Source organism: Periophthalmus magnuspinnatus, chromosome 1 (genome assembly GCF_009829125.3).
Source record: "Periophthalmus magnuspinnatus isolate fPerMag1 chromosome 1, fPerMag1.2.pri, whole genome shotgun sequence".
Classification (NCBI taxonomy): Eukaryota; Metazoa; Chordata; class Actinopteri; order Gobiiformes; family Gobiidae; genus Periophthalmus; species Periophthalmus magnuspinnatus.
This window is the reverse complement of record NC_047126.1, coordinates 35,331,393-35,345,377: the sequence shown is the minus strand read 5'-3', so window position 1 is coordinate 35,345,377 and position 13,985 is coordinate 35,331,393. Positions and strand designations below refer to the sequence as shown.

The window sequence follows — 13,985 nt, the reverse complement described above, 5'->3', positions numbered from 1 at the left end:
CGGCTTGGATGAGCAGTGAATCGTCTTCACTCCTCTGAGCGATTTGTCCAGTTGACAGATTTAAACTTTGTCTTTTGCCATGGGTTGGGGAGGTGCAACTAAATGCTGGAATTTGTATTTGTTTTTTTTATAAATTGTAAGAAATATTTTCCCCCTGCAAAGCTCTGATCTACAACTCTCTGGCCCACGTTTAAAACTCTCACCCACTTGAAACACTCCCTAGCCCACTTGAAACACTCTTTGCTCCACATTAAACACTCCCTGGCCCACTTTAAACACTCTCTTTTCACTTTAAACACTTTCTGGCCCTCTTCAAACACTCTCTGGTCCACTTTAAACTCTCTCTGGCCCACATTAAACACACTCTGGCCCACTTTAAACACTCTCTTTTCACTTTAAACACTTTCTGGCCCTCTTTAAACACTCTCTGGTCCACTTTAAACTCTCTCTGGCCCACATTAAACACTCCCTGGCCCACTTTAAACACTCTCTTTTCACTTAAAACACTTTCTGGCCCTCTTTAAACACTCTCTGGTCCACTTGAAACTCTCTCTAGCCCACATTAAACACTCCCTGGCCCTCTTTAAACTCTCTCTGGCCCACATTAAACACTCTCTGGCCCACTTTAAACACTCTCTGGTCCACTTTAAACTCTCTCTGGTCCATTTTAACCGCTCTCTGGCCCTCTTTAAACACTCTCTGGCCCACGTTTAAAACTCTCTGACCCACTTTAAAGATTCTCTAGCCCAGTTTGAACACTCTCTGGTCCACTTTAAACATTCTCTAGTCTACTTTACCCATTCTCTGGCCCATTTTTAAAACTCTCTGGCCCAGTTTAAACACTCTCTTGTCACTTTAAACACACTCTGGTCTATCAAATACTCTCTTGTCCACTTTAAACACCCTGTGGCTCACTTTAACCACTCTCTGGCCCACTTTAAAGTGACAGACTGTTTAAAGAGAGCCAGAGAGTGTTTAAACACAGAACAGTTTTGAGCCTGGATTTAAACATTGTCAAAGTAGAGGTCTGTCTCACATCTTCAGGAAGATTGTTCTAGGTTTTAGCTGCATAAAACTGAAACACTGATTCCCCATGTTTTGAAATTTGCAGACGACTCTGTCATCATGTCTTTTGCATGGCGATGAAAAGGACCATGGCCCAGATGTTGAGGACATGATACAGTGGTGTGACAACTCTTTTTTAAAACTAAATGTCAGTAAGACTAAAGATATGTCTATTGACTTTAGCAGACAGGTCACAACTCCCAGAGCGACCGTTATCAAAGGTCAAGAGGTAGAGCTAGGGGAAAATTCTAAGTACCTGGGAACCTTGATTGACCACAAACTGAACTTTAATGATAACACAGACATGCTGTGCACGAGAGGTCAGCAGCATCTGTTCTGCCTCAGAAAACTTTCATATTTCCAGGTGGACATCACCCCAGTCCTTTATTCACTCCATTGGCTTCCTGTTACTTTTAGAGTTGATTTTAAAATTGTACATTTTGTTTTTTAAGTTCTTAATGGCCTCGCCCCGCCCTACTTGGCTGAACTGTTGGTCCGAAATCCAAACCGGGCCTTGAGGTCATCAAATCAACTCCTTTTGGAAGTTCCAAAAACTAAATCCAAACACTGGGGTGATCTTCTCTGTTGCTGGGCCCAAACTCTGGAACAAACTGCCTCCTGATGTGTGCACCATCACTGACTTTGGTCTTTTTAAATCCAGGCTTAAAACATATTTACTCAGACTGGCTTTAACTCTTAGTAATGTTGTGACACATTATCATTATTTATAATTTGTTGTATTAATGTATTTTATTCTATTTTATTCTCCTATTTTACTGTTTTAGTATGATTTTAACTTGTTTTAATTTGATTTTACTGGAAAGCACTTTTGTCACCTTGAGTGTTGTAAAGTGCTCTATAAATAAATGTTGATTGATTGATTGACAGGACTTTGATGACTTTGTTTTATAAATCTTGTGTCGAGTCTGTTTTAACTTTTTCTATGTTGTGTTGGTATGGGAATCTTAATATCAAAGCAAAAAAATCACTCAGTAGAATTGTACATTTGAGTGAGAAAATGTTGGGGGCCCAGCAGACTTCTCTGTCTGAGCTGTTCTCCAGACAGGTGAAAAGGAAGGCTCTGAGCATCTTGTCTGATGATGCCCATCCTCTTCATGATGAGTTTAGTTTTCTTCCTTCTGGCTCTAGGCTCAGGTTTCCTACAGTGAGGAGTAATAGGTATAAGAACTTTTTTATTCCTGCAGCCATTTTTCTTTTAAATGCTGCTCAGGGTAGAAATACATTTTAATCTTACTTACCGTTGTGTATTTTTCCTGCTCTGTGGATGGACAAATATGTACTGTTTTTTATGTCCTTTCAATGTTTTTATATGTGTTTGTCTTTTTTGTATTCTCTTTGCTGCAAAACTAATTGCCCCATGGGGGACACAAATAAAGTAAAGTTGAAGTTGAGGTCTCTGACATAGTATCAGTAACCCTAACCCTATTCTCTGACATAGTAACCCTAACCATAATCCTAGTTTCTGACATAGAAAACCTAACCCTAACCCCAACCTAACCCTCTAGCACTAACCCTAACCCTCTCCCTCCTCATGTGTGCCCCCTCCCTCCTCCTGTGTGGCCCCTCCCTCCTCAAGTTTGACTCCCCCCTTCCTCTGTGGCCCCTCCCTCCTCATTTGTGGCTCCTTCCCCTCCCTCTGTGGCCCCTCCCTCTGTGGCCCCTCCTCATGTGTAGAGGTCGAAACTACAAGACTTAAAAGACATGATATATTGTTCTTTGACCAAATCAAACGGAATTTTTGATTTGATTGTGACATATTGTGCAGCCGTAGCTTAAAGTGAGTTAGAGGGGCTAAACAGTAAGTGCAGCAGTGGCATTCTTTAGGTACACATGGTTATTTTGACTTTTTTAGTTTTTTTTTAATTTACATTCAATCATGTAACATTCTGTTCTTTTATATGTGATGGAGTTAAATTATGAACCAAAAAAAAAAAAACCATAACAAACAGAACACATGAACCCAGTAAGCACAAGAGCTCCACCTGAGAGTTTTACAATGTAGAAAAGTATCAGAACAGCTCCCTCTTCTGGTCATATTGCAGGAGTGCAGTAGTAAGAGTAATTTGTACAAAAGAACATGACAGTCATGTAGTCAGGCTAATGTGTTTGTTTTCACTCAAAAGATAACACTTTGAAAAAGAAAGATAAAAGCTTACTGCACCTGGTATTCCCAGGCGGTCTCCCATCCAAGTACTAACCAGGCCCGACCCTGCTTAGCTTCCGAGATCAGACGAGATCGGGCGTGTTCAGAGTGGTATGGCCGTAAGCGAGGGGACATGAATGTGACACTGTTTTTATATCTATATTCAAGTCTATGAATAGAAGTACGTGCAGCTTTAGACATCCACAATAAGAAAAATCGCTGGATCGAATGCAGAGGATGCATGTCCCCATGAGGTTCAATAAAGAATACCTTTACTTTAATAAGAAATAGAATAAAGTAAAAGGGCTGAACTGTGCTGCAGATAACAACTGAGAAATGGCAAAACCACAAAGTGTGTCTCCATACAGTCACTGTCACATTTGAGCAGGATTTTCTTTTGGTTTAAAATGTACATTTCATGACGTCAGTAAACATGTGTAACAGGTAGAGAGTAGATATAAATACAATCCCCAGCAGAATGTCTCTCGCTTACGGCCATACCACTCTGAACACGCCCGATCTCGTCTGATCTCGGAAGCTAAGCAGGGTCGGGCCTGGTTAGTACTTGGATGGGAGACCGCCTGGGAATACCAGGTGCTGTAAGCTTTTTATTCTGCAGAGGGCTGTTTAACATGTTTTCTTTTAGTCCTTAAAAGTTGTACAACACTGAAGTTGGCTGGTTTTGATAAACAATTGTTTCTTTAAAACACTTGTTTGTCAAAAGTGGTTTCATTAGTACTCTCCTGTTCCTCTCCAGTCTGACTTTGACTCAGAGCATGGTCTCCCCTCCCCCTCCGTCTGTGGCCCCTCCGTCTGTGGCTCCTCCCTCCTCATGTGTGGCCCCTCCCCCTCCTCCTGTGGCTCCTCCCTCGGTGGCCCCTCCCTCCTCATGTGTGGTTCCTCCCTCTGTGGCCCCTCCCTCCTCATGTGTGGCCCCTCCCTCCTCATGTGTGGCCCATCCCTCCTCATGTGTGGCCCCTCCCTCTGTGGCCCCTCCATCCTCATGTGTGGCCCCTCCCTCCTCATGTGTGGTTCCTTCCTCTGTGGCCCCTCCCTCTGTGGCCCCTCCATCCTCATGTGTGGCCCCTCCCTCCTCATGTGTGGTTCCTTCCTCTGTGGCCCCTCCCTCTGTGGCCCCTCCATCCTCATGTGTGGCCCCTCCCTCCTCATGTGTGGTTCCTTCCTCTGTGGCCCCTCCCTCTGTGGCCCCTCCATCCTCATGTGTGGCCCCTCCCTCCTCATGTGTGGTTCCTTCCTCTGTGGCCCCTCCCTCTGTGGCCCCTCCATCCTCATGTGTGGCCCCTCCCTCCTCATGTGTGGTTCCTTCCTCTGTGGCCCCTCCATCCTCATGTGTGGCCCCTCCCTCCTCATGTGTGGTTCCTTCCTCTGTGGCCCCTCCCTCCTCATGTGTGGCCTCTTCCCCTGTGGCTCCTCCCTCCTCATGTGTGGCCCCTTCCTTGGTTGCCCCTCCTTCTGTGGCACCTCCCTCCTCATGTTTGGCCCCTCCTTCTCCCTCTGTGTCCCCTCCCTCCTCATGGGTTGTCCCACCCAGTCCTCGTGTGGCCCCTCCCTCTGTGGCCCCTCCATCCTCATATGTGGCCCCTCCCTCCTCATGTGTGGTTCCTTCCTCTGTGGCCCCTCCCTCATGGGTTGTCCCACCCAGTCCTCATGTGGCCCCTCCCTCCTCAAGTGTGGCCCCTCCCCACCTTCTGTGGCCCCTTGCTTCTTATTTGTGGCCCTTCCCTCTGTGGCCCCTCCCTCCTCATGTGTGGCCCCTCCCTTCTCATTTGTGGGTCCTCCCCCTCACTCTGTGGCCCCTCCCTCCCCATGTGTGGCCCCTCCCCCCCATGTGTGGCCCCTCCCCTCCTTCTGTGACTTCTCGCTTCTCATTTGTGGCCCTTCCCACTCCTTCTGTAGCCCCTCCCCTTGTGTGGTCCCTCCCTTCTCATTTGTGGGTCCTCCCCATCACTGTGTGGCCCCTCCCTCCCCATGTGTGGCCCCTCCCCTCCTTCTGTGGCCCCTCCCTCTGTGGCTCCTCCTTCCTCATGTGTGGCCCCTCCCTCCTCATGTGTGGCCCCTCCCTCTGTGCCCCCTCCCTCCTCCCTCTGTGGCCCCTCCCTCCTCATGTGTGGCCCCTCCCTTCTCATTTGTGGGTCCTCCCCCTCACTCTGTGGCCCCTCCCCCCCACCTGTGGCCCCTCCTCCCCATGTGTGGCCCCTCCCCTCCTTCTGTGGCTTCTCGCTTCTCATTTGTGGCCCTTCCCACTCCTTCTGTAGCCCCTCCCTCTGTGGCTCGTCCTTCCTCATGTGTGGCTCCTCCTTCCTCATGTGTGGCCCCTCCCTCTGTGGCCCCTCCTTCCTCATGTGAGGCCCCTCCCTCTCTCTGGTTCAGCACTGTGGCTGAATATGCAAGAAAAACTCTTGCCATTAGATTTGTGATATATGTTTAAAAAGCAGGATTCTGTTCAGAGTGCACATTGTAAACAACTACAAGAGCATTAACATTTGAGACAAGACTGAAATATGAAGTGATGAACTAATACAAGAATCCCACGCATTTCAGAGCATGTTTGTAGAGGTCGAAACTACAAGACTTAAAAAACATGATATATTGTTCTTTGACCAAATCAAATGGAATTTTTGATTTGATTGTGACATATTGTGCAGCCGTAGCTTAAAGTGAGTTAGAGGGGCTGAATAGTAAGTGCAGCAGTGGCATTCTTTAGGTACACATGGTTATTTTGACTTTCTTTGTTTTTTTCTTTACATAATGTGGGGAAGCAGGCCCGAGTGATCAAAATAGGAGGCAGACTCAAAAGAAGTCCCATTGGACAATATTTATTGTCCGTGTAGTGGTACTCCGTGAACCCAAAAATAATACATATTTACAAAAATTGACAGTGCTCAACGAAAACTAAGCAACCAAAACTTAAACAACTAAGAAAAAAAGCCACGAGTACCCTGGCTACACTGATGTTCCCCATCTCTTCTTCTTCTTCTAATAGTGTTTTATGGCGGTTGGCACGCAACTATAAATGGGGCATTACCGCCACCATCCGGTATGGAGTGTGGGCAGGGACGACCCCAATAGTCTTTCTAAACCCTCTTTATCAGTTTTGTGGAGATAAGATACCTTGTTATTGCTCTGACTACACAATCTTGTTTAAATCCTTCTAAAATGTCTTTTAATTTGCAGTGGATACTATTCTGATGAAGTCTTTCCTTTAAGATTCTACGTTGCAACTGATATCTTGGACAATATATGATTACATGTTCAACAGTTTCCTGACAGCTACAATACTCACACTCCCCCGTTTCATGCTTTCCTATCATTTTAAGTGTGCTATTTAGTCTTGTGTGACCCAGTCTCAGTCTTGCCAACACATCCTCCTCCTCCCGGTTCTTACAACCCCATTCCGTTGTTTTACCCTCGACTCTTCCCTGCAGGTTGTAATAAAACTGGCCCTTAGGGCATGAATCCCATTTACTCTGCCATTGTTTTCTTACCCTGTCTTTAATGATTGTCTTAATTTCTGATTTACTATATTTTACTGGGAAATCTACTTCCACCTTTGCAGCTCCTTCTTTTGCCCACTTATCCTCCAGCTCATTCCCTTCCACCCCTATATGTGCTGGAACCCACATGAAAATGACATATTTCTTTTGTCTGTTTATTCTTTCCAGTATTTGCCCTACTTCCCAAATTATGTCTTGTCTCATCTCTGACTTGAATGTTTTAACACTTGTCACTGCACTGCTTGAGTCTGAAGCGATCACATTCTGCTTTGGCCCATTCTCCTCCACCCAATTTAATGCCAAGAGTATTGCCAGCAACTCTCCTGTATAAACAGCCACATTGTCACGTGTCCTCTTTTTAACTGCAACACCTATATCTGGAATAACATATGATATACCCACCTTCCCATTCGCTAGCTTTGAAGCATCAGTAAACATTAAATGTTCAGAGTACTTTCCACAGATATACTCATCAACTCCCGCACTACTGCATTTCCTCCCCAGGAGTCCTAAATCTACTACAGGTTCCTTAAGCAACCACGGAGGCACCCCAGCGATCGGGACTGTAGGACTTAATTCCAAATGGGCTATTCCTGCCCCTTGCACCATACCCTCTGCCACCCACCCAAAGCTGGAGAAGTTTACCTTTTCTTTTTCTTGACATGGTTTTAACACGCTCAGTCCTGGATGACTTTTACTATGTCCTTGTAGACTAGTCCAATAAACTAGAACCAGTTGGTCCCTTCTACAGCTTAGTGGCATTTCCCCCATTTCCACCTGTAGTGCATCTACCGGAGTTGTCCTTATCGCCCCACAACAAATTCTTAACGCCTGATTCTGGATTATTTCTAGTTTTTTAAGACTACTCTTTGAAGCAGAATTATACAAAATACACCCATAATCCACCACCGACCTGATCATAGCGGTGTATATTGTCTTTAAACATGTCCGGCTGGCTCCCCACTCCCGTCCTCTCAAGCATCTCATAATGTTAATTACTTTTTTACATTTTTCCACTGTTTTATTAATATGCAATCCCCATGTTAACCTACTATCAAACCACATACCCAAATACTTAAACTCTGTTACCCTCTCCAAATCTACTCAATACAGCTTGATAGAATACTGATCCACTTTCTTCCTGGTAAAAAAAACATAACCTTTGTTTTATTTATAGAAAATCTAAAACCCCACTTTACAGTCCATGCTTCTACTTTCTGTATAGCTTGCTGCAACTTTCTCGCAATGAAGTCCATATTTCTACCTCTCTTCCACATCACTCCATCATCTGCATAGAGGGACACCCCCACTGAACCTTCTACATTACAAAATATTTCATTAATCATTACAGAGAACAACACTGGACTCACAATACTTCCTTGTGGAGTACCATTATCCACTTCATATTTAGAGCTAAAATCTTTTCCCACCCACACTAAAATATTTCTACCTGTTAAAAAGTTTCGAACCCACTTTAACATAACCTCGTATTCCCATCTGATGGAGCCGTATGATTAAACCCTCCCTCCACATCATATCATACGCCTTTTCCACGTCAAAGAAAACTGAGACAACACCTTCTTTATTTGCTTGGGCTCTCCTAACTTCATGCTCTAAAATAACTGCCGGATCTATTGTGCTCCTGCCTTTTCTAAAACCATATTGATGGTTTTTAAGTAGATCATTTTTTTTCCAGAAAGTAGCATAATCTCTCATTAACCATTTTCTCCATCAATTTCCCCAAATGAGAAGTCAGGGCTATCGGTCTGTAGCTTTCTGCTAGGCTGGGATCTTTTCCTGGTTTGCAAATGGGAACTACTACAGCCTCCTTCCACCGCTCAGGTAAACTACCCTCCCCCCACACTCTATTGTACAACACTAGGAGCTTGGACTTACTGTATGCTGAAGAACCTTAGTACAAAAAGTAAGAGATTTCATCTTTTCCAGGTGATGTCTTTCCACACTTACTTAAAGCAGCATTTAACTCTGTCATTGTGAACTCCACATTTATCACACTTTCATACTCACTCACATCTTCTAACCTTTCAATATTTTTCCCCATTGTCTTTCTCCTTGCTCTCCTTTCATCTATACTCAGATTTTCATTACTGTGAACCTTCACAAAATGTTTTGCCAGCAGCTCCGCTTTACTTTTATTATCTAAAATTACTCGCTCCTCATTCTTCATCGCAGGATAACCAATTTTTTTATTATTACCAGACATTCTTTTAAATCGTACCCCATACTTGGCTTATAGATGTTTGCCTACCTAATGTGTCACAATACCCTCTCCAGTATGTTTTCTTTGCTCCCTTAACCACTTTCCTGGCAATAGCCATTCTCCTCTTATATTCAATGTAATTTTGGTAACAATGATTTCATTCTAAATCTTTGTATGCCTTATTCCTCTCTCGAACAGCTTTAGTACACTCCTCCGACCACCAAGGGACAATCTTTCTCTTTTGCTTACCTTCCTTCTTCCTTATTGTCTGTTTTGCTGCACTCAAGATTGCCCTGCACAAAGAAACATTCAAGTCATCCACATTAACATTTTCATTTATCTTCTCCATTTCATTTTCACAAATAATTCTGAATTTACCCCATTCTACCTCTTTAAAACACCACCTACTCATTCCACTCATGTCACCCTTCTCCAACCTGACACCTACCTCTGTTATAATTGGATAGTGATCACTACCTACAGTAGATTCTTTATCGACTTTCCACGAGCAAGTCCCTGCAATGGTTTCAGAAACTAGTGTTAAGTCTACCGCTGATTGTGTCCCATTTATTGCATCAAACCTGGTCCCACTTCCATCATTCAAACACACAAGCCCCTTCAAATCCATCAAGTCTTCCACCACTAACCCATTCTCATCATTATGCCCACTCCACAATGTACTGTGCGAGTTAAAATCACCACAACATATAGCCTTACCCTCAAGATAAACTGTAAATTCTTCTAGCCCCTCCATTGATAACTGCTTACATGGATTATAAAAATGTACTATATTAACCTTACCTTCTTTATCCCAAACCTCTATCACAATACACTCCAGGACCTTTCCTTTACTTAATACCCTATACTGAGTCCCATCCCTAATAAATATTGCACACCCACCCCCATTCCCCCCTTGCCTATCCCTTCGAACACATTCATATCCTGTAATACTAAAATCCAATGTAGGCTTAAGCCATGTCTCTTGTACACAAATTATATCAGGCTTCATCTTACTATATTGCACATACCCCTTAAATTCCTGTCCATTTGCTATAATGCTTCTAGCATTCCACTGAAGTACAATCAGGTCTTCTCACCTGCTCCTCCCACCTTTCTGTCCTCCTCCAACCTCTTGTACACTTGCTCCCACATCACTCCTTTTACACCCAAATACTTCTCTGCCCCCTTTACCACAATCTTGATTTTATCTGCCCTATGCTTGGCTTGTTCAGAGCAATTAATCACATAAGCTAAAAATACTAACAAATCATCCATAACCAGGCCTGGACTTATTTCTTCTCTGCATGGAGCAGCAGCCGCTCCTCCACTTCGTCTCTGCACTTGGACCTTTTTTACAGCTTCCGCATAAGTGATATTTTCTGCTTGTTTGACCTTTTCCACCTCCACTGCCTTCTTCCTGACCTCACACCCACCAAACGTCGCAGTATGCTGCCCCCCACAATTGCAACACTTAACTTGGGCATTCTCACTACACTCCTCAATCCTGTGTTCCCCTCCACACTTTGGGCACCTCTGCTTCCCTCTACACACCGCAGCTATATGCCCATACAGTTGGCATTTGTAGCACCGGAGTGGAGGCGGGACAAACTCTCGAACCGGGAAACTCAGACAACCCACTTTCACTCTTTCAGGAAGCACCACATCATGAAATTCCAGAAGTACCGACACGCTCTGAACTCTTTGACCATCACTCCATCTCATCAATCTTTTAATAGAACTCACCCCTTCACCCAGACTGTTTTTGATTTTATCCAAATCTTCATCCAAAGGAATCCCTGAAATCACCCCACGTGCCCCTTTCCTTTCACCTACAATCTTACACTCACTCACTACCATTTTTCCGATACTCCCAACCTTCATTGCAGTGTTTTTCTGCTCCTCTGACTTACACACAATCAACAGACTACTGTCTCACAAAACCTTTGCCAAAACCACATCCCCAAATTTCTTTTTTATCTCCCTAGACAAGGCAAGAACTCAGATTTTTCCAATCTCTCCTTCATTTTTAAACTTAATAATGACTTTAGGATTATGTTGCTCCCTCACTGCTCTTTTCCGAACCTCAGATCCCCCTTCATCTGGACTCACCTCTTCCAAAGACATTCTCCGTTTGCTACTCTGGCTGTTCCTACTCCCAGCCTTTCCCCTCCCCAGTCCTCCTGCTCTACCGGACTGTATAAAGTCATCAAAGTCCCCGTCATCGTCCTCTTGGGACGCCATCCCGACCCAGTCACAAACCGGATTATGCCGAACTGCCAAAATTGCAGTGCAAACTTAAACAGATAAGCGTGTTTTTCGTTCGAATTCCCTTCCCCAACACGCCGCTGAAAATTCAAACCTTCACCGGAACTATGCAGAACAGCACATCTCCTTCCCCATCTCTCTAATTACCCCGGCTAAAATACTCTCCTGTACCAGAAGCTCCTCCCCCAGTATACTCCATCTCTTCTTCAGGGGCTGTGGGTGTAACATGAGCAGTATTTTCCATATAAAACCATCTCACTGGGCCCAAGTCCCTTTACTAAAAGTGTTTAACAAAATAAACTATAAACACTTATATCATTGAAACAAAAATACACAAGACATTAACGCAAAGAAATAAACAAACTTAAACCAGTTTTCCCTCCACATGGTCCGGCCCATGACCCCTCTCAAGTCTATAAAATGGCTGACATAGGACACGCCCCCTCTTCGTTTGGACCATGTGGAGATGCAGGTAAGAGGATTAATGTATTGAACTGAATAACTAAATCAAATATATTTTAACTAACTAGTGTGTGGTGATTTAACTGATTGAAAACTAAACAAAACAAACCCGGGATATTTCTATTTAGTTTAGTATTGAAAAGTTATTGAAAATGAACAGACATGTGCACAAACCAAATTATAACACTATTAAAAGGGACAAAGGCCCCACTTTGTCACACATTCAATCATGTAACATTCTGTTCTTTTATATGTGATGGAGTTAAATTATGAACCAAAAAAAACCCTTAACAAACAGAACACATGAACCCAGTAAGCACAAGAGCTCCACCTGAGAGTTTTACAATGTAGAAAAGTATCAGAACAGCTCCCTCTTCTGGTCATATTGCAGGAGTGAAGTAGTAAGAGTAATTTGTACAAAAGAACATGACAGTCATGTAGTCAGGCTAATGTGTTTGTTTTCACTCAAAAGATAACACTTTGAAAAAGAAAGATAAAAGCTTACAGCACCTGGTATTCCCAGGCGGTCTCCCATCCAAGTACTAACCAGGCCCGACCCTGCTTAGCTTCCGAGATCAGACGAGATCGGGCGTGTTCAGAGTGGTATGGCCGTAAGCGAGGGGACATGAATGTGACACTGTTTTTATATCTATATTCAAGTCTATGAATAGAAGTACGTGCAGCTTTAGACACCCACAATAAGAAAAATCGCTGGATCGAATGCAGAGGATGCATGTCCCCATGAGGTTCAATAAAGAATACCTTTACTTTAATAAGAAATAGAATAGAATAAAGTAAAAGGGCTGAACTGTGCTGCAGATAACAACTGAGAAATGGCAAAACCACAAAGTGTGTCTCCATACAGTCACTGTCACATTTGAGCAGGATTTTATTTTGGTTTAAAATGTACATTTCATGACGTCAGTAAACATGTGTAACAGGTAGAGAGTAGATATAAATACAATCCCCAGCAGAGTGTCCCTCGCTTACGGCCATACCACTCTGAACACGCCCGATCTCGTCTGATCTCGGAAGCTAAGCAGGGTCGGGCCTGGTTAGTACTTGGATGGGAGACCGCCTGGGAATACCAGGTGCTGTAAGCTTTTTATTCTGCAGAGGGCTGTTTAACATGTTTTCTTTTAGTCCTTAAAAGTTGTACAACACTGAAGTTGGCTGGTTTTGATAAACAATTGTTTCTTTAAAACACTTGTTTGTCAAAAGTGGTTTCATTAGTACTCTCCTGTTCCTCTCCAGTCTGACTTTGACTCAGAGCATGGCCTCCCCTCCCCCTCCGTCTGTGGCCCCTCCGTCTGTGGCCCCTCCCACTCTTTTTGTGGCCTCTCCCTCCTCATGTGTGGCCCCTCCCCCTCCTTCTGTGGCCCCTCCTACCTCATGTGTGGCTCCTCCCTCTGTGGACCCTCCCTCTGTGGCCCCTCCCTTCTCATGTTCCTCATGTGTGGTTCCTCCCTCTGTGGCCCCTCCCTCCTCATGTGTGGTTCCTTCCTCTGTGGCCCCTCCATCCTCATGTGTGGCCCCTCCCACTCTATCTGTGACCTCTCCCTCCTCATGTGTGGCCCCCCCCCCTCCTTCTGTGGCCCCTCCCTCATTTGTGGCTCATCCCTCTGACCCCTCCCTCCTCATGTGTGGCCCCTCCGTCTTCATGTGTGGCCCCTCCCTCCTCATGTGTGGTTCCTCCCTCCTCATGTGTGGCCCCTCCGTCTTCATGTGTGGCCCCTCCCTCGGCGGCCCCTCCCTCCTCATGTGCGGCCATAAGCAAGGGAATCAATCAGTCAAACTTTATTTCTATAGCATCTTCCAACAACCAGAGCCGACCAAAATGCTGTACAACATTAAAAACAAGAATAAAAACAATAAACATACAAATAGGTCAACAAAGCACATTACACCATTAAAATAAAGTGTCACAGGGCCGCTAAGTGTTAAAAGCCATTCTAAATAAGTAGGTTTTAAGTTTGGCTTTGAACAAAGGCAGGTCAGTGATGGAACGTAACTCAATGGGCAAAGAGTTCCAGAGTTTTGGACCGGCCACTGCAAAAGAATGATCACCCCACTGTTTGCACCGGGACTGGGGGACCTCCAGCGAAATTTGCCCGGCAGATCGTAGACCTCTGCTGGGTTGGTGAGGGGTCAAAATCTCACAAGTAGGAAGGTGCAAGAACACTGACTGCATTAAAAACAAACGTCAACATTTTAAAATGAATTCTGAACTGGAAAGGGAGCCAGTGCAAGGAGTACAGAACAGGGGTGATTTGGTCATGTTTCCATCTGTTAG

At 44.4% G+C, this 13,985-nt stretch overlaps 4 non-coding genes across 4 annotated transcripts; 2 read left to right on the top strand and 2 right to left on the bottom strand.

Moving 5' to 3' along the window:
- Nucleotides 1-3,235: 3,235 nt before the first annotated feature.
- On the bottom strand, nucleotides 3,236-3,354 carry LOC117379547 (5S ribosomal RNA). Its single transcript, XR_004542091.1, has one exon. It is a non-coding gene; the product is annotated as a 5S ribosomal RNA (ribosomal RNA).
- Nucleotides 3,355-3,716: 362 nt separating this feature from the next.
- LOC117379526 (5S ribosomal RNA) lies at nucleotides 3,717-3,835 on the top strand. Its single transcript, XR_004542088.1, has one exon. It is a non-coding gene; the product is annotated as a 5S ribosomal RNA (ribosomal RNA).
- Nucleotides 3,836-12,190: 8,355 nt separating this feature from the next.
- On the bottom strand, nucleotides 12,191-12,309 carry LOC117379488 (5S ribosomal RNA). Its single transcript, XR_004542079.1, has one exon. It is a non-coding gene; the product is annotated as a 5S ribosomal RNA (ribosomal RNA).
- Nucleotides 12,310-12,676: 367 nt separating this feature from the next.
- LOC117379575 (5S ribosomal RNA) lies at nucleotides 12,677-12,795 on the top strand. Its single transcript, XR_004542099.1, has one exon. It is a non-coding gene; the product is annotated as a 5S ribosomal RNA (ribosomal RNA).
- Nucleotides 12,796-13,985: the final 1,190 nt, after the last annotated feature.